This window comes from Choloepus didactylus, chromosome 7 (genome assembly GCF_015220235.1).
Source record: "Choloepus didactylus isolate mChoDid1 chromosome 7, mChoDid1.pri, whole genome shotgun sequence".
NCBI classification, from domain to species: Eukaryota; Metazoa; Chordata; class Mammalia; order Pilosa; family Megalonychidae; genus Choloepus; species Choloepus didactylus.
Genome location: NC_051313.1, coordinates 15945470 through 15965289, shown reverse-complemented (window position 1 = coordinate 15965289; position 19820 = coordinate 15945470). Strand labels below are relative to the sequence as shown.

The 19820-nt window shown below is 38.6% G+C and overlaps 1 pseudogene; it reads left to right on the top strand.

Annotated features, from left to right (window-relative positions):
• Positions 1-19820, top strand: part of LOC119540478 — a 256014-nt pseudogene that overhangs the window by 65976 nt on the left and 170218 nt on the right.

The following is a 19820-nucleotide window of genomic DNA, read 5'->3' as shown; positions in this document are numbered from 1 at the left end:
TGTTGAATTTTGTGGCATTTGCTTATCTTAACAAGGTTATTTTGGATGACGCAGGTCTATTTGGATATCTGTATGAAATTTGGCTGAACCACTATTTGCCACTATGCACTTTCCCTGTCTTCCCAGCAGATGATGCTCTTGAGTCACCTCTCCCCCTCAAGCCCACTTTTTCCTTACCATGGCTGTGTGCTAGGAGGGATCCAAACCAGATGGTAATCCAATCAGTGCAGCAGTCCTCCATGCACAGTGGAGACTGCCAGCCCAGTGTGGGGGGGTGGGTACTGAGCAATTTGTCAGAGAATCTGCTTAAGGTCACAATGGGTCTGGTGATTCCCAGGCCCCCATGTGGATCAGTCTCAGCTATGGAGTGAGTGAGTTTCATCTTCCCCAGAACTCAGCGAGTTCAGAGCCTTTTTAGTTGACCCACAAGAACTCTGCCCACCATAGATCCATGGGCCTTTGTGGTGAGGGAGGGGCTCCTGTTGCTTCTGTGTGGCACCCTCCCTTGTTCCTGGCTCTCTGCCCATGCACACCACAGGCTTCCATGGAGGAAGAGTAAAAGCAATGACATGCAGACTGTCTCTCTTAACTGCTAATTGTCAGATCAGTTCAGCTTAGCTCTGCATCCCCTCTCCTCCTCCAGGGAGGAAACCCTAGAGCCAGGTCCCCACAGTGGCCTGCCTCAGAGCTGAGGGGTAGGCACTGCACACTGCACCAAGATATCTGTGCATGGTCAACACAAGTCCACTGGTTCCTGAGTCCCCTCACAGGAGCCCCTGGCTGCAGGGCTGAGATGGACTATCTCCCAGCTGGCTGCTGCAGTGGGAGTATGGGAAGGTGGAACTCATCCCTCTCCTGTTCCATCCTGCATGTAGCTGCCAGCCATGGTGGGGGTCATGATTGAATAAACTCACCCCATCTTTTCAGTCATAATTTCTCCACTTTTTCATCCAGGTCCCCACTATAGATTGTAGAGGTCCCTCTTTGGCTACTTGTACCCTGCAACCACGGTCCCAGTCATTTTCTGCCTTTTCTCCAGTTATTCCATGAGGGAGTAGTTTTCTCTGCCTCTCCTATTCCACCGTCTTCCCAGAAGTCTGAGTGATACCTTTCTGTGTTAGAATAGCAGCTGACAAATAAGCCCCAGGTAGCTTACTAAGAACAGGACATAACAGACCTAATGTGCCCTGCCCCAGTTGGGAGGCAACAACAATTCTAACTGGGTATGATAACTGCTGTCCTAGGAGTGTAAAGCTCAGGGAAACAGGAAGGGTGAAAACTGCCCTTGGGGGTGGTTGTCAGGGAAAGTCAGAAAATGCTCCCTAGGATGATTCCTCACCTGGGGTTTGAAGACTCGTCATGGGTTACATTAAATGCTGCCATGCAACAGGTTGACCCCATGCAGTTGCGCAGTTTGTGCACTGTTAGGAGGCATCTAGCCAAGAAGATGAGTGGGAGCTTATTGACCCAAGCCCTTATGGGGACTGTGTTTCCTGGAGGAAGGAGACCCCTTTACTTGGGCAGAAGTCAGCCATCGGCTTGCCAAGTGTTGAGCACTGCCAGGCTGTGTCTTGCCATAGGTGCTTCTTTCTTAGTTGCTCTTCAGAGACAATCAGCTTTTTTAAACCAGCAGCAACTCTGGGGTTAAGGAAGGGTGGAGAGAAGGAAGCAGGTTTCTGGACAGAAGAACTAGAGTCTAGCAATTGCAGGCAGTTCAGGATTGCTGGAAAGCCAGGTGAATGAAGTTACTCTGCATGAAGGGCGTTACCTGGGTGACTTTTATCCTGAAGAGAGAAGGAGAGTTATGGTAGACATGAGGTGCCCAGAGGTAAATGTAGCAAGATTTGCATTTTGGACAGCTCACTGTAGTTATTTTATGGAGGAGGACGCTCAAGGAGAAGCTGGGAGGCCAGTTGGAAAGGTGATCCAGTCCTCACCACCATGACAGCCTCAGTGGGAGCTGTGGGGTGGAGGGGACGGTGAGACCAGGTAGGGTTAACTCAAGCCCAGACTCTCCAGGATACACCTGATGTGCCATATTCTTCCCACATTTATACTCATTAGAACACTGGTTGCCATTTCCAGCAGTGATAAATAGTGCTAAATGGAAGTAGGGGTGTGTGTGTGTGTGTGTGTGTGTGTGTGTAGGTCTGTTATGTGGGAGATTCTGAACTTCTGAAGCAGGTTGACCAATTAGGAAACTTGTTCAGGACACAGGTGATAAGGATCTAGCTTGGAATGGTGACTGTGGAAGAGAAAAGAAAGGAACAAACAGGAAAAGTACTACAGGGAAAGAACTGCTGCGACTTGGCACTGATAGTGTATCAGGAGAGAAATCTTACTCATCTCCCCGCTGTGGTGGAGAAACCCAGCCTTGATTCTGCTTTATTAATTAGACATAGAGAAGATAACAGGGAATTTGTTCCAAACAATTTCATATAGTACTTGGAAGCTGAACTCAACTATGGAAGATAAGATCAACTCATCCTTTCCAAATGCCAGCTTCCATTTTTCCACATGTAATTTTCAAAGCCAAATTAATGGTTGGAAAACATAAGTGTGCAGGAGAGCACATTTCTCAGGTGTTTGCTTAGAAAGCAATGGCAAATGGATAGAGCTTTCTCAAACAATATTTTTATTCTTTGCCTCTGAATGTAATTTTGCAATATTTACAAAAGTTTTCTAATTGAGGTGGGCTAGGAATTGTAAATAAATATAAAACATATTTTTGAAGATGGAAGGAGCATCAGTTATTAATTTTTAAAAGCTGATATTTTAAGATACTAATTGAAATTTCTGCCCTTAGTTGATGTAAAAAAAAATAACATTGTGCATGTATGTGTGTATTTATCCCAGGGAAAAGCAAATGCAAGAAACTTTTTTAAGGCAAGCCTCTGATATAGGAGTGTTTTTTTCCCTTCAGAGACTAAATTTGAACCCGTATAACATTCAGATGCTTAGAAAAATCAAAGTTCATTTATCACTAATTTTTTCAAGTATACAAACCAACTATCTATAAAATAGCGAACAGCTCGTTTTAAAGATTATAACCCAAAAAAGTAGAGAGAAGAGAACAAATTAATTAAATTTGAAAAGTCATTCAAATAATAGACAGGGAAGACAGCCTATGGAGGAAAATCCCAAAAGTTAAAAATAAACTCTGAATTTATAGAATATACTAGCTTTTCCTTACCTAGTGTTATAATTAATTGGCTCTCAATGTTTTTATGCATATTTTTATTTCCCTAGACATCTCAAAAGTAAAATAAAAATCAATATTTCCAAATTCCAAAGATTTATTTCTGTATTGCTTAAAGTAACATAGGAATCAAACTGTCACACAGTCATTGATGTGTGAAGGTATAGGGGAGCTTGAAGACATTCATTTTTTTAATCTCTGCCTTTATCAGTATTTTTTGTCAATGTCTAATAATCAATGAATGTTGAATTCTATTTTCAGACCCTGAAATTCTTCCTTCTCTACCACCATTCTTATTTTTCCTCGATTGTCATGTATTTAAGCATGAAAATCAGAATATTTATACTGTTTTTCACAGAAGAAAAAATTACTTAGAAAAGCAGAAGCCACATAAAATCTATTAAAGCTCAGTTTTTACTAAGGACTCATATCAGTATATTTGTCAGAGTGTAATACTTTATTTCTTTATAGGGTTAAAGCATATACATCTTGTGGAGGAGGACAGCATGGTTATGACAATGAGTTTAAGAACATGGCAGTAAGTAAATTGCATTTTTTATGAACAAGTGTTTATTGAACACGTATGTTGTGGTAAACACAGTTCAAGATATTTAGGGACATGCAGGAACAGAATAGCCAAAGATTGCTACTCTCCTGAAGCTTTCTTTCTATCAGAGAGAGAGAGACAATATGCATAGTAAATGATTATATTTTATTATATGCTATGTCTTAAATGCCATGGAAATACAAAGAAAATTAGAGTTGAGTAAGGGGAGCTGCAGTGATTTTAATTAGGGTGGAGAGCATGGGCTCCATCAAGGTCACATCTGAGCAGAGACTTGATGGAGGGGAAGGAATGAACCTTTGAACTCTGTGGGGACAAGTGCTCTGGGCAGAAGGAACAGCCAGTGCCAAGCATGTAGCCGAGGTGTCACTGATTTTGGGCAAAGGAGCCACAGTTCAAATGGACAAGTTAAATTTTTTTTTAGAGAAGTTGTGGGTTTGCAGACAAACCATGCATAAAACACAGGTTCCCATATATCACCCTATTATTAACATCTTTTTTTTCTATTTTGTCTAGGTTTTTTAAATGCAATTTTATTGAGATATAATCACATAACATATAGTCATTCAAAGTGTACAATCAGTTGTTCACAGTGTTGTCATATTGTTGTGCTTTCATCACCACAATCAAACTTTGAACATTTTCATCACTCCAAATTATAAAATAAAAATTCAAAAAGAACATCCAAAACATACCATTCCCCCCTCCCCCCATTATTCATTTACTTTTTTAATACAGTTTAATGGAGATATATTCACACATAACTGCAGTCATTCACAGTGTATAATCAATTTTCATAGCACCATCATACAGTTATGTGTTCATCACCAGAATCAATTTTTGAACCTTTTCCTTCAAAATAAAAATAAAAGGAAAAGGTACACCCTGTATTCCACCCTATTCTTCGTCTAATTTTTGTTCCCATTTTCAATTCATCTGTCCATACACTGGATAAAGGGAATGTGAGCCACAAAGTTTTCACAGTCATACAGTCACGCTATGCAAGCTAAATAGTTATACAATCATCTTCAAGAATCAAGGTCACTGGGTTGCAGTTTGACAGCTTCAAGTATTTAGCTCTAGCAATTCCAACACACTAAAAACTAAAAAGAGGTATCTATATAGCGCGTAAGAATACCCTCCAGAGTGACCACTCAACTCCATCTGAAATCTCTCAGCCACTGGAACATTGTTTGTTTCATCTCTCAGATGCCCTTTTGGTCAAGAAGATCGTCTCAGTCCCACAGTGCTAGGTCTAGGCTCATCTCCAGGAGTCATTTCCCGCATTGCAGGGTTTTATACCCCTGGGTGTCATGTCCCACATAGGGGAGAGGGTAAAGAGTTCACCTGCCAAGTGGGCTTAGAGAGGGGGCCACATCTGAGCAACAGAGAAGCTCTCTGGGGGGACTCCTAGGCACAATTTTAAGTGGGCTTAGTCTCTCCCTTGCAACAACTAGCCTCACAAGGGAAAGTCCCCAGATCGAGGGCTTGGTCCACTAAATTGGCAGTCCTCAATGTTTGTGGGAAAATCAGCAATAGTCCAGGTGTGGAAGTCCAACACGTCTGCATTTTTCCCCAGCTCCTCGGAGGCCCCCGCAAATACACTTATACTCTCTGACCATATCACTCTGGAATGTATCGGGATTTCACCCCAGCCTGTACTAACTCACCAAATCCCACTTCCCATTCACTGCTCCCTGCACCTATGGTGTTTGAACAAACTGACCATACAAGTTAAATTACCTAGTGTGCTACAGAAAATATAGATCCTGCACCAGATAAACATCTCGTCCCTTGGTCTTGCATAAAAGTTGTGGTTTTAAAACCCAGTCAGTATCGTCCTTTACCCTTGGGACTGATTTGCCTTAGTCCTAACCAGATCCTCTTTGTTCATATCTCTAATTAAAGTCTGAATTCTTTTTCAGCTCTTTCAACAGTTGCTGTATGGGGTAATACTAACATTCATAGCTGCCAAGTTCTAGCTCCAAGTCTCATGTATCACACAGATACCCAAAGTTCCAGAGACCAACCAGGTTATACACAAGGAGCTCAGTATCCCAGGGTTTAGAAATAACCATTATAACTCAGGAGTAGATGTGTCTGCTGAAACAGCTTACAGTTTAGGGACCATTACAATAAGCGTTCCCCTGATAAGCTGTGCCTTAAGAGTCAGTTCTGAGTCTACACATTATAGTTAATCCATATTAGTGAGGCATTATAATGTTTGTCTTCTTGTTTCTGGTGTGCTTCACTCAAAATACTGTACTCAAGATCTGTTCACCTAGTTGTGTGTCTCACAGCTTCATTCCTTCTTGTAGCTGCTCAATATTTTATTGTATGCATACACCACAGTTCACCACTCTCTTCATCATCAATGTACTCTTCAGCCACCTCTGTCCATTGCAAATAGTGAATACTGCTACCATGTATACTGGTGCATAAATGTCCATCGTGTCCCCGCTATCTGATCTTCCAAGTATATACCCCACACTGAGGTTGCAGGACCTTGAAACCCCCACATACCTATCTTCTTGTGGGACCACCATACAGTCCTCCAGATAGGCTACACCATTCTACTTCCCCACCAACAACGAATGCATATGTCTGTCTCTCCAAGTTCTCTCCAGCACTTGTGCCCCTCTGTTTATTTTTTTCCCTGCAATTTTATAGGGATGTATTTAAATACCATGCTATCATCTACAGTGTACAATTGTTTATAGTATCATCATATGGTTGTGCATTTGTCAGCACAATTAACTCTTACACATGTTCATTACTCAAAAAAGAATCGAAAGAAAAGAATAATAAAAAGGGTAGAAGGAAAAGTAAAAATAAAATGAAATACAGCAATAAGGTCAGTCAACACCACCACTACCAAGAATCCTATACCCCTCCCCTACACCTTTCCCTCCTACACATTCAGCTTTGGAATATTTCCCCTGTCACATTTAATGGGAGCATAACAATGTTACTGTTAATCCCAGACTCCAGTTGCATTGGTTATGTTCTTTCCCCCAATGCCATCCCCATTTCAACATCTCCCAAGGTTACCATTCTTCTGTTCTCATACATGTAAGAACATTTTTACATTTGTGTATTTAGTCACCATCACTGACCACTCTAGGTTTCACCAAGCTACACAGTTCCAATCTCTATCGTCCATCCATCCCTCTGGTATCACACATGCCCCCAGCCCTCCTCCCTCAATGCTTCTCACTGACATCCTTGGTCGGTGCACGTACAATACTGTGCTCCCATCACACAGCACCGCACTCTCCATTTCTGGATCTACACAGTCAATCCTGTTGAACATTCTATAATCCTTCAGCATGAAATGCCTGATCTGTACCAATTTTCTATCTCCTGATAACCTGTTTTCTCAGTTTTAACTCAAAGATTGTTCATTAATGTTAGTTCATATTAGCAAGACCATACAGTATTTGTCCCTTTGTTTCTGGCTAACTTTGCTCAACATTAATGTCCTCAAGTTTCATCCACGTTATTATTCCATGACTTTGTTCTATCTTACAGCTGTGTAATATTCCACTGTGTATATATACCACAGTTTGTTTATCCACTGATCCATTGATGGACATCTGGGCTGTTTCCGTCTCTTGGCAATCATGAATAAAGCCACTATAAACTGGTTTACAAATGTCCATTCATTTCTTAGCTTTCAGTTCCACTGGGTATATACCTAGTATGGAATTGCTAGATCATTTGGCAATTCCATATTTAGCTTCCTGAGGAACCTCCACACTGCCTTCCAGAGTGGCTGCACCATTCTACATTCCCACCAACAGTGAATAAATGTGCCTCTTTCTTCACATCCTCTCCAGCACTTGTAATTATCTGTTTTTTTGGATAATGGCCATTCTGGTAGGTATGAGATGATATCCATTGTGGTTTTGATTTGCATTACCCTGATAGCCAGTGAAATTGAATATCTTTTCATATGTTTTTGAGTCATTTGTATTTCTATCCATGTCTTTTGCCCATTTTTTTTTTTAAATTGGTTTGTTTGTCTTTCTCTTGTTGAGTTGTAGCATCTCTTTACATATCCTGAATATTAAACCCTTATCAGATATGTGGTTTCCAGATATTGTCTCCCAACACATAGGATGCCTTACTTTTCTGACAAAGCCCTTGATTTACAAAAGTGTTTAATTTTGAGGAGATCCCATTTATCTATTTCTCCTTTGGTTGCTCATGCTTTGGGTGTAAGGTCTAGGAAGTCACCTCCTATCACTAGATCTTTAAGATATTTCTCTACATTTTCTTCTGAAACTCTTATGATCTTGGTGCTAATGTTTAGATCCTTAATCCATTTTGAGTTAATTTTTGTGTAAGATGTCAGAGAGGACAACTTAATCCATTTTGAGTTAATTTTTGTATAAGGTGTCTTTCATTCTTTTGGATATGGATATCCAGTTCTCCAAACACCATTTATTGAAGAGGTTGCTCTGTCTGGTTGTTTTGATTTGACTGCCTTATCAAAGATCAAATGGCTGTAGATAAGACGGTCTATTTCTGAAAATTAATTCAATTCCATTGGTTAGTATATCTATCCTTATGCCAGTACCATGCTGTTTTGAACACTGTTGCTTTGTAGTATGCCTCAAAGCCATGTAGTGAGAGACCTCCCACTTTCTTCCACTTTCTCAAGATATTTTTGGCTTTGGGACACTTGCCCTTCCAAATAAATTTGGTTATTGGTTTTTCTATTTCTGCAAAGTAAGTTGATGGGATTTTAATTGGTATTGCATTGAATCTATAAATCAGTTTAAGTAAAATTGACATCCTAACTATATTTAGTCTTCCAATCTATGAACACGATATGTTCTTCCATTTTATTTAGGTCCTCTTCAATTTCTTTTAGCAGCTTATAGTTTTCTCTGTATAGGTCTTTTGTGGCCTTGGTTAAGTTTTTTCCTACATACTTGATTCTTTTGGTTGCTATTAAATGGAATATTTTTCTTGAGTTCCTCCTCCTGTTGCTCATTACTTGTTTATAGGGAAACTAATGATTTTTGTGTGTAGATCTTGTAGCCTGCCAGTTTGCTGTATTCATTGATTAGCTTTTTTTTTAGCTTTGCTGTAGATTTTTCTAGAATTTCTACATAGAGGCTAATGATGTCTGCCAACAGTGAAAGTTTTACTTCTTCTTCTCAAATTTGGATGCCTTTTATTTCTTTTTCTTGCCTAATTGCTCTAGCTAGTACTTCCAGCACAATGTTGAATAACAATGGTGACAGTGGGCATCCCTGTCTTGTTCCTGATCTTAGAGGGAAACTTTCAGTCATTCCCCATTGAGTATGATGTTAGCTGTGGGTTTTTCATATATTGCCTTTAACATATTGAGAAAGTTTCCTTCTATTCCTATCCTTTGAAGTATTTTCATCAAGAAAGGATGTTGAATTTTGTCAAATGCCTTTTCTTCATTGATCAAGATGATCATGTGGTTCTTCTGTTTTGATTTATTAATGTGATGTATTACATTGATTGATTTTCTTATGTTGAACCAGCCTTGCATACGTGGAATAAATCCCACTTGCCCATGGTGTATAATTCTTTTAATGTGCTGCTGGATTTGATTTGTGAGTATTTTGTTGAGGATTTTTGCATCTGTATTCATTAAAGAGATTGGTCTATAAGTTTCTTTTTTTATGGTATCTTTGTCTGACTTTGGTATTAGTGTGATGTTGGCTTCATAGAATGAGTTAGGTAGCTTTCCCTTCTCTTCAACTTTTTTGAAGAGTTTGAGCAGAATTTTTACTAATTCTTTCTTGAATGTTTGGTAGAATTCACATGTGAAGCCATCTGGTCCTGGGCTTTTCTTTGGGAGCTTTTTGATGACTGACTCAATCTCTTTACTTTGTGATTGGTTTGTTGAGGTTGTCTATTTTTTCTTGAGTCAATGTTGGTTGTTCATGCTTTTCTAGGAAGTTGTCCATTTCATCTAGGTTGTCTAATTTATTAGTGTATAGCTGCTCATAGTATCCTCTCATTATCTCTTTTATTTCTGTGGTGTCAGTAGTTATGTCCCCTTTCCCATTTCTGATTGTGTTTATTTGCATCTGCTTTCTCTCTCTCAATAGCTTAGCTAAGGGTCCTTTGATTTTATTTCTTTTTTCAAAGAACCAACTTCTGGTTTTGTTGATTCTCTGTCTTGCTTTCCTGTTCTCAATTTCTTTAATTTCTGCTCTAACCTTTGTTATTTCTTTCCTTCTGTTTGCTTTGGGGTTAGGTTGCTGTTCTTTCTCTAGTTCCTCCAGGTAAGTAGCTAATTCCTCAATTTTTTCTCTTTCTTCTCTTTTAATATAGGCATTTAGGGCAATAAATTTTCTTCTCAGCACTGCCTTTGCTGCATTCCATAAGTTTTGATATGTTGCATTTTCATTTTCATTGGCCTCGCAGTATTTAGTGATTTCTCTTGTAACTTCATCCTTTACCCACTTGTTGTCTAAGAGTGTGTTATTTTACCCGCATATATTGGTGAATTTTCCAACCTTCTGTCTGTTATTGATTTCCAACTTCATTCCATTATGATCTGAGAAGGTGTTGTGTATAATATCAATTCTTTTAAATTTGTTGAGACTTGCTTTATGACCCAACATGTGGTCTATCCTAGAGAATGATCCATGAGCACTTGAGAAAAATGTGTATCCTGCTGTTGTGGGGTGTAGTGTTCTATAAATGTCTGTCAAGTCTAGATCATTTATCTTACAATTCATCATCTCTGTTTCCTTATTGATCCTCTATCTAGATGTTCTATCCATTGGTGAGAGCAGTGTATTGAAGTCTCCAACTATTATTGTAGAAGTATCTACTTTTCCCTTCAGTTGACAGTGTTTGCCACATGTATTTCAGGGCAATCTGATTCAGTGCATAAATATTATGATTGTTATATTTTCTTGATGAATTGTCCCTTTTATTAATATATAGTGTCCTTCTTTGTCTCTGTTAATAGTTTCACATTTGAAGTCTAATTTGTGTGATATTAATATAGCTACTCCAGCTTTTTTCTGGTTGTTGATTGCATGACATATCTTTTTCAAGTCTTTCACTTTCAGTCTATTTTTTCCTTGTTTCTGAAGTGAGTTTCTTGTAGACAGCATATAATTGGGTCTTATTTTTAATCCATTCTGCCAGTCTAGGTCTTTTTATTAGGGAATTTAATCTGTTGACATTTAGTGTTACCACTGTAATGCAGTACTTTCTTTTACCATTTTGTCTTTTGGATTTTATATGTCATATCTTATATTTTTTCTCTCTCTGTCCTTTTACCTTTCCTGATAGCCTTAATTTCTACACTCTTCTCCAAACTCCTCTCTCCTGTCTTTTCCCATCAACCTTTAGCACTCCTTTTATTATTTCTTGACGCACAGTTCTCCTATTCACAATCTCTCTCAATGTCTGTTTGTCTGAAAATATTTTGATCTCCCCCTCATTTTTGAAAGTCAGTTTTGCCAGGTATAAAATTCTTGGTTGGCAATTTTTCCTTTCAGTATCTTTTTTTTTTATTTTTATAAATCATTTATTTTACATTTTTCAATGTTCACATTAGTGGTAGCATATAATATTTCTCTTTTTGTGCCTGGCTTATTTCACTCAGCATTATGTCTTCAAGGTTCATCCATGTTGTCATATGTTTCATGACATCATTCTTTTTTACTACTGCGTAGTATTCCACTGCATGTGTATACCACACTTTATTTATCCACTAATCTGTTGATGGACATTTGGGTTGTTTTCATCTCTTGGCAATTGTGACTAATGCTCCTATGAACACTGGCATGCAGATATCTGTTTGTGTCACTGCTTTCAGATTTTCCAGGTATATACTGAGAAGTGCAATTGCTAGATTGAAGGGTAACTCTTTATCTAGTTCCTAAGGAACTGTCATACTGTCTTCCAGAGTGGCTGAACCATTATACAGTCCCACCAACAATGAATAAGATTTCCAATTTCTCCGCATTCTCTCCAGCATTTGTAATTTCCTGTTTGTTTAATGGCAGCTATTTTAATTTGTGTGAGATGGTATCTTATTGTGGTCTTAATTTGCATCTCTCTAATAGCTAGTGAAGCTGAACATTTTTTCATGTGTTTCTTGGTCATTTTTATTTCCCCTTCAGAGAACTGTCTCTTCATAACTTTTACCCGTTTTTATGACTGGGCTGTCTGTACTATTGTCATTGAGTTGTAGAATTTCTTTATATATGTGAGATATCAGTCTTTTGTCAGATACATGGTTTCCAAAAATTTTTTCCCATTGAGTTGGCTGCCTCTTCACCTTTTTGACAAATTCCTTTGAGGTACAGAAACTTCTAAGTTTGAGGAGTTCCCATGTATCTATTTTTTCCTTTGTTGCTTGTGCTTTGGGTGTAAGGTCTAGGAAGTGACCTCCTAATACAAGTTCTTGAAGATGTCTCCCTACATTATCTTCTAGGAGTTTTATGGTACTGTATTTTATATTGAGGTCTTTGATCACTTTGAGTTAATTTTTGTGTAGGGTGTGAAGTAGAGGTTCTCTTTCATTCTTTTGGATATGGATATCCAACTCTCCCAGCCCTATTTGTTGAAGAGACTGTTATGTCCCAGTTCAGTGGTTTTGGGGGCCTTATCAAAGATCAATTGGCCGTAGATCTGGGGGTCTATCTCCAAATTCTTGGTTTGATTCCATTGATCAATATATCTATCTTTGTGCTGTTTTGACTACTGTGGCTTTATAATAAGCTTCAAAGTCAGGGAGTGTAAGTCCTCCCACTTTGTTTCTCTTTTTTTTAGAGTGTTTTTAGCAATTCAAGGCATCTTCCCTTTCCAACTAAATTTGATAACTAGCTTTTCCAAGTCTGCAAAGTAGGTAATTGGAATTTTGATTGGGATTGCATTGAATCTGTAGATGAGTTTGGGTAGAATTGACATCTTAATGACATTTAGCCTTCTTATTCGTGAACATGGCATATTTTTCCATCTTTTAAGGTCCCTTTCTATTTGTTTTAGTAGAGTTATGTAGTTTTCTTTGTATAGGTATTTTACATCTTTGGTTAAGTTTATTCCTAGTACTTGATTTTTTTAGTTGCTATTGAAAATAGTACCTTTTTCTTGAGTGTCTCTTCACTTCACTCATTTCTAGCATATAGAAACATTACTGACTTATTTGCATTAATCTTGTGTCCCGCTACTTTGCTAAATTTGGTTATTAGCTCTAGTAGCTATATCATTGATTTCTCAGGGTTTTCCAGATATAAGAGCATAGCATCTGCAAATAATAGCAGTTTTACTTCTTCCTTTCCAATTTGGATGCCTTTTGTTTCTTTGTCTTGCCGGATTGCCCTGGCTAGCACTTCTAGCACAATGTTGAATAACAGTGGTGATAGCGGGCATCCTTGTCTCATTCCTGATCTTAGAGGGAAGGCTTTCAGTCTCTCACCATTGAGTACTATGCTGGTGCTCTTTATCATATTGAGGAAATTTCCTTCAAGTCCTACCTTTTGAAGTGTTTTTATCAAAAAGGGATGTTGGATTTTGTCGAAAGCTTTTTCAGCATTTATTGAGATGACCATTTGATTTTTCTCTTTTGGTTTATTAATGTGTTGTAATACATTGATGATATTCTTATGTTGAACCATCCTTGCATGCCTGGAATGAACCCCACTTGATCATGGTGTATGATTTTTTTAATGTGTCCTTGGATTCAATTTGCAAGTATTTTGTTGAGAATTTTTGTATCTATATTCATTAGGGAGATTGGCCTGTAGTTTTCCTTTTTTGTGACATCTTTGCCACCTGGTTTTGGTATTAGATTGATGTTAGCTTCATAAAATGTGTTAGGTAGTGTTCCATTTTCTTCAATGTTTTGAAAGAGTTTAAGTAAGATTGATGTGAGTTCTTTTTGGAAAGTTTGGTAGAATTCCCCTGTGAAGCCATGTGGCCCTGGGCATTTATTTGTGGGAAATTTTTGATGACTGATTGGATCTCTTTGCTTGTGATTGGTTGGTTGAGGTCTTCTATTTTTTCTCTGGTCATTCCACATTGTTCATATGTTTCCAGGAAATTGTCTATTTCCTCTGCATTATCTAGTTTGTTGGCATACAGTTGTTCATAGTATCCTCTTATAATTTTTTAAATACCTTTGGGATCTGCAATAATGTCACCTTTCTCATTCATTATTTTGTTTATATGGGTCTTCTTTCTTTTTGACTTTGTCAGTCTAGCTAGGGACTTGTCAATCTTGTTGATTTTCTCAAAGAACTAACTTTTGGTGTTATTTATTATCTCTATTTTTTTTTTTTTGTTCTCTATGTCATTTATTTCTGCTTTAATCCTTGTTATTTCTTTCTTCTACTTGTTTAGGATTAGTTTGCTGTTCATTCTAGTGTCTTCATTTGCTCCATTAGTTCTTTGATTTTAGCTCTTTCTTCCTTTTTGATGTATATGTTTAGTGCTATAAATTTCCCCCTCAGTACTGCTTTTGCTGCATCCCATAGGTTTTGATGCTTTCAGTATCTTAAATATATCATACCACTGCCTTCTTGGTTCCATGGTTTCTGCAGAGAAATCTGTACATAGCTGTCGAGCTTCCCTTGTATGTGATGGATCACTTTTCCTTTGCTGCTTTCAGAATTCTCTCTTTGTCTCTGACATTGGACAGTCTGATCAGTAAGTGTCTTGGAGTAGGTCTATTGGGATCTATTCTGTTTAGGGTAGCTGCATATCTTGAATCTGTAATTTTTTTATCTTTCATAAGAGTTGGGAAATTTCCATGTGTTTCATGATGTCATTCAGTTTTCTAAGACCCTGCTCATATTTTTCCATTCTTTTCCCAATCTGTTCCTTTATGTGTAGGCTTTCAGAAGTTTTGTTTTCTAATTACTTATGCTTTCTTCTGCCTCTTCAAATCTTGTTTAGTAAGTCTCCATTGTGTTTTTCATCTCTTCTATTGAGCTTTCATTCCCGTAAGTTCTGCCATTTGCTTTTTCATACTTTTGAGTTCCTCCTTACATTCTCCCAATATCTTCTTTATATCTTTCATCTCTTTTGCCATATCTTCCCTCAGCTCATTGATTTGATTTTTGAATTGGTTTAGAAGATCTGTTTGGTTATTAATTAGTTGTTTCAATTCCTTATCTCAGTTGAAGTGTTAGTTTGCTCCTTTTGCTCATCCATATTTTCATGTTTCCTAGTGTGGCTTGTTATCTTAAGCTGTCTAGGCATCTGGTTTTCTTCATTAATTTATTCTGGAGCTCATTTTCACTCTTTTACCTAGGTTTTTGTTGTTGGTTGGCTTTGTTCTCTATCTGTTCTTTGGCATTCAGTTCAACTTATTCTAGACCTCTACTGTAACATCTGTTTAGTTGATCAAAGTTTTTTGCCTCTTGTTTTTCTGATTCTTGCTCTACCTCTATGCAATCTTTTTGTATGAGAGTCTCCTCAGATATGATCAACCCCAATCACATTTTCCCAGTCCAGAGAAACCCAAGTCTCAAGTGGAGGGTACGAAGTTTCCCTGAGAATAGGAATCTGCAGGTTGTTGGACCCTCTTGTGAAGCCTCTAGACTTTGTGCTTTTCCTATCCTGTGCAGTGGGTGGCACTTGTCAACCTGCAGCTCCCCACCAGTGTAAAGAGGTGTCACAGGTGCCTTTAATTCTCTGCAGACCTTGTCCCTGTCGGGGATGTGGCTGACTCAAGCTGGTTTCTATTTTCCAGCTCCTGGGCACTGTGTTCCCTGAAGGAGGGCTGGCTGCCTGAGCTGGGCCCTGCCCTCCCCTTTCCTTGAAGAATTTATGGTTTTTTGGGAGTTGTCTCCCCCACTAGACTCATTGCTTTGTCTCTCAGAGCTATCTTAGCTCCGCTCTTGCCAGGGTCCAGTGGCCAATTGCAAATCTTTGAGGCTTTTGTAATCGGGAGCTTAGAATAGTTACGTCAAAAAAAAAAAAAAAAAAAAAAAAAAAGGAAAAGAAAAGAAAGCCTTTCCCCAGTCCCCAAGTTTTGTCAGTCCCGTATAGACTATTTAAAGATAAGCCCTTTAGGCTATTATCTCTTTCTACCGAATAGTTACTCTGAGACAACTTTAATTCCACACTTGCAGGGGGGTCAGGTTGACAGAGGAGGTCTGATAGGCTTTTGAAATACAAAAAGATAAGGAGAGCAAGAGAAGAGGAAACAAGAAACCAGAGCAGGGCCCCAGCTTCCCAGATTTGCAAATGTACCCCTTTGTGTTGGAGCCCAGCCCTTCTCCCTATTTTGAACATCCCCAGTTCCAAAAGTCTGTTTTTTTTTCCTTCCTGTTTTTTCTAGCCCTGGCTCCTCTCCACAAGGCTGATTGCTCCCAGATACTCTCATGTCTGGTCTCAGTTTATCTGTGGTTTGAGCTTTTATTCAGCAGTCCAAGTTTGTTAATCAGTTCTGCAATTGAGGCCTGGTTTAGCCTCCCTCCCTGTTCCCAGCACAGACTGCTTCCTCCTCCCTTGGGAAACCAGCTACAAGAAAGTCTGCCATGCCTGGCGGGGAGGGGTGCCAGCCCCCTGGCTGGGGAGACTTACAGGTTTCCCTGCGATCTCAACTGCTTCACCTGTTCCAGACTGTGGTACAATGGATGACTGATCACAGATTTCCCTGAAATGGCTCTTCCACACAGTTCCTGGCTGTCTACCAGCTCCCCCAGAGGAGAAACTAAAACATACATCTCACCACTCTGCAGTCTTGCCCTGCCTCTTATTATTTTTTTTTTTTTTTAAATCATCATTTTATTGAGATATATTCACATACCACGCAGTCATACAAAACAAATTGTACTTTCGATTGTTTACAGTACCATTACATAGTTGTACATTCATCACCTAAATCAATCCCTGACACCTTCATTAGCACACACACAAAAATAACAAGAATAATAATTAGAGTGAAAAAGAGCAATTGAAGTAAAAAAGAACACTGGGTACCTTTGTCTGTTTGTTTCCTTCCCCTATTTTTCTACTCATCCATCCATAAACTAGACAAAGTGGAGTGTGGTCCTTATGGCTTTCCCAATCCCACTGTCACCCCTCATAAGCTACATTTTTATACAACTGTCTTCGAGATTCATGAGTTCTGGGTTGTAGTTTAATAGTTTCAGGTATCCACCACCAGCTACCCCAATTCTTTAGAACCTAAAAAAGGTTGTCTAAAGTGTGCGTAAGAGTGCCCACCAGAGTGATCTCTCGGCTCGTTTTGGAATCTCTCTGCCACTGAAGCTTATTTCATTTCCTTTCACATCCCCCTTTTGGTCAAGAAGATGTTCTCCATCCCACGATGCCGGGTCTACATTCCTCCCCGGGAGTCATATTCCACGTTGCCAGGGAGATTCACTCCCCTGGGTGTCTGATCCCACGTAGGGGGGAGGGCAGTGATTTCACCTTTCAAGTTGGCTTAGCCGGAGAGAGAGGGCCACATCTGAGCAACAAAGAGCTGCCTCTTATTATTAACATCTTATACCCATGTAGTATGTTTGTTATAATTGTGGAGAAGTTACATTTGAAATATCTATTAGACATGCACGTAAGGATGCTAATAGGCAGTAAAGAGACAATCTGGCCTGGTGATAAAAACTAGAGCCTTAGACATAAAAATTATTTGTAAAATATGCAGTTAGTTAAGATCCCCAGGGCTGGAGTGTAGGCAGGACCAAGCACTGCAGCTTGGGGCATTTTTACTCCAAGAGGTTGTGGAGGAAAAGAGTTACCATCAGAGTGACCTAGAAGGAGCCACCAGCCAGCGAGAAAGAAAACTGGGAGAGTGTGTGTTCCTGAAGCCCAGGGAGGAACGTGTGGGGGCAACCTATAAAGACCAGCTGATGGGTCCCACAGGCTAAGCTTTATGTTTTTTCAAAACAAATTCCATCTGTGTGTGTATACACATGCACACCCAAACACATATAAAAATGTATATATATATTTATATGTATATGTGTATTTACACCCACACACACACACATATATATCCCTTTCTAAATAGAACAAAATGCCACACTCTTTATAAAAGTATTGTCTCTTAACTTTGTCATGATGACTTACATCCATGTAGATATTTGGAAAATCTTTGCAGTAAAGTTTTTCTATTAATTAGGGTACTATATGATAATTAATTTAATTGTTACAAGAAAAACCTATACCTCCAATTCTTTGTTTAGTATCCTGGGGGAAAAATTATATATACACACACTACACTGTTACCAGAATAGAATTACTTATCTATGATACTTCCAGTTATTTACAATCACAAACACTTTGATTTATTATAAATAATGTAACTATGTTAAGAGTGATTAAATACAAATCTAAATATTTTGGTTCATTCATACTCATAGTAAAGGCAGACATATTTGAGAAATAAGTGGATTGGGAAGTTGTGCAAAAATTTAATGCTTAGAAACTTTAACATTTTTTGTCACTTATTCAGATATTTGAGCAATGATATGAGGGGATATGAAAATGCCGTATGATATTGGATGACTTTCTAATGTGGCTCGCCCAGCCCTTGTAGAGTTGTGCTGGTGGGTTGTCACTGCTGCCCGTTTCCTGCTGCTCTGTTGGCAGGTGTGGTGCTGGGGGAGCAGGTGGGGGCAGAGGTCCGCACAACGGGGATTCTGTTTCGGCTGTGATCTCCTCAAGAACAGCCGGCAGAATGATTGAAAAGTCATTTTCAAAGACTGAAAAGAAAGCCTGACCGAGGCCTGGGCTGTAAATAAGTGAGCTGTTAGGACATCTGTTTATGGTTTAGGTAACATTTAGTAATAGTATGACTGTCACCCCTAGTCTTTCTTCTTGGCGCACGGACCCAGTTTTAAGAGAAGACTGAAACTGAACCATTTTAAAATATTGAACTCTATAACCTAATGTGTGTTAAGTATAACTATGTAAATTCACCAAAAAAAAAGTAGATATATTGTTTAAAATATGTACTTTGGATTTGGTGATAAAGGGACTCCTGAGGCTGAAAGCTCTGTGTTAAGAGAAAGTAGAAAAGACTAGGAAAAATTATTGAGCTTTCAGCTAAAAGTGTAAATTTGGTGTTTGTTTTTCTACTTGTTGATACACATTAGATCTCAGGAGACCAGGCTTTTCCTTTAATGGGGTACTATTTGATAATTTATTGTAAGAAAAGTAGATAAACATCATTAACACTTTAAAGTTTAAAAGCAGTAAAAGAAGCTAAAAATACAAGTAGAGAAGGCTCCTGGCATGAAAGAATGGTGAGAAAGTATAGACACATTATTATTATACTCAATATTACAGAACCTTAAAGATGAGTGAGCTGCAATTTCTCCTTTAGCTTTAGCAATTTGGTTATAAAAATGTTCAAAATTGTCTCTCTTACTTTCTCCACTGGCTTTGAGTGATTGACTCTGACTTAGAGACCCAATAAGGATCCTTTAAAAACACCCAGTTCAGCCTTAATATCTTAAATCCTGGTTCCCATGGTGAGTTTGGGCGTGGGACTGCTGGCCCCTGGCAGGGAGGCTAAGAAGGAATTGGCTAGAATTCCAGGCCTAGCAGAGAGTTATTTGGTGGAATTCAGCAGGAGCCACTGAAAAGGCTGTTTGTAAAATACAGGCATGCCTTGTTATGATAGGGAAAATCAGAAAAACTTTTTGAGATTCTAAGCAAAATTTTAAAAGTATCTTTGCCCTTAACAAATTTTCATATAGCTAAGTCAATATGCTAAATTATTTAACTTCTGTGTATTTAGTAGGAGAAAAGCTTTTTTTCAAGGCAGTTTTATTGAGATATATTCACACAACATAGAAACCATCTGAAGTATACAGTCACTGGCTTCCAGTATCATCACATACTTGGGCATGCAGCCCCATGATCAAATTTAGAACATGTTTATTGGTCCAGTAATGATATATGTATATACATATAAAGAAAACCTACATCTTCCCATAACCCTTAGTATTGGTGTGGTACATTTGTTATTGTTGATGAAAGAGTATTAAAATATTACTAACTATATTCCATAGTTTGCAACAGTTACACCATACTAAAAGACCAAAGTGATCACTAAGTGATGCC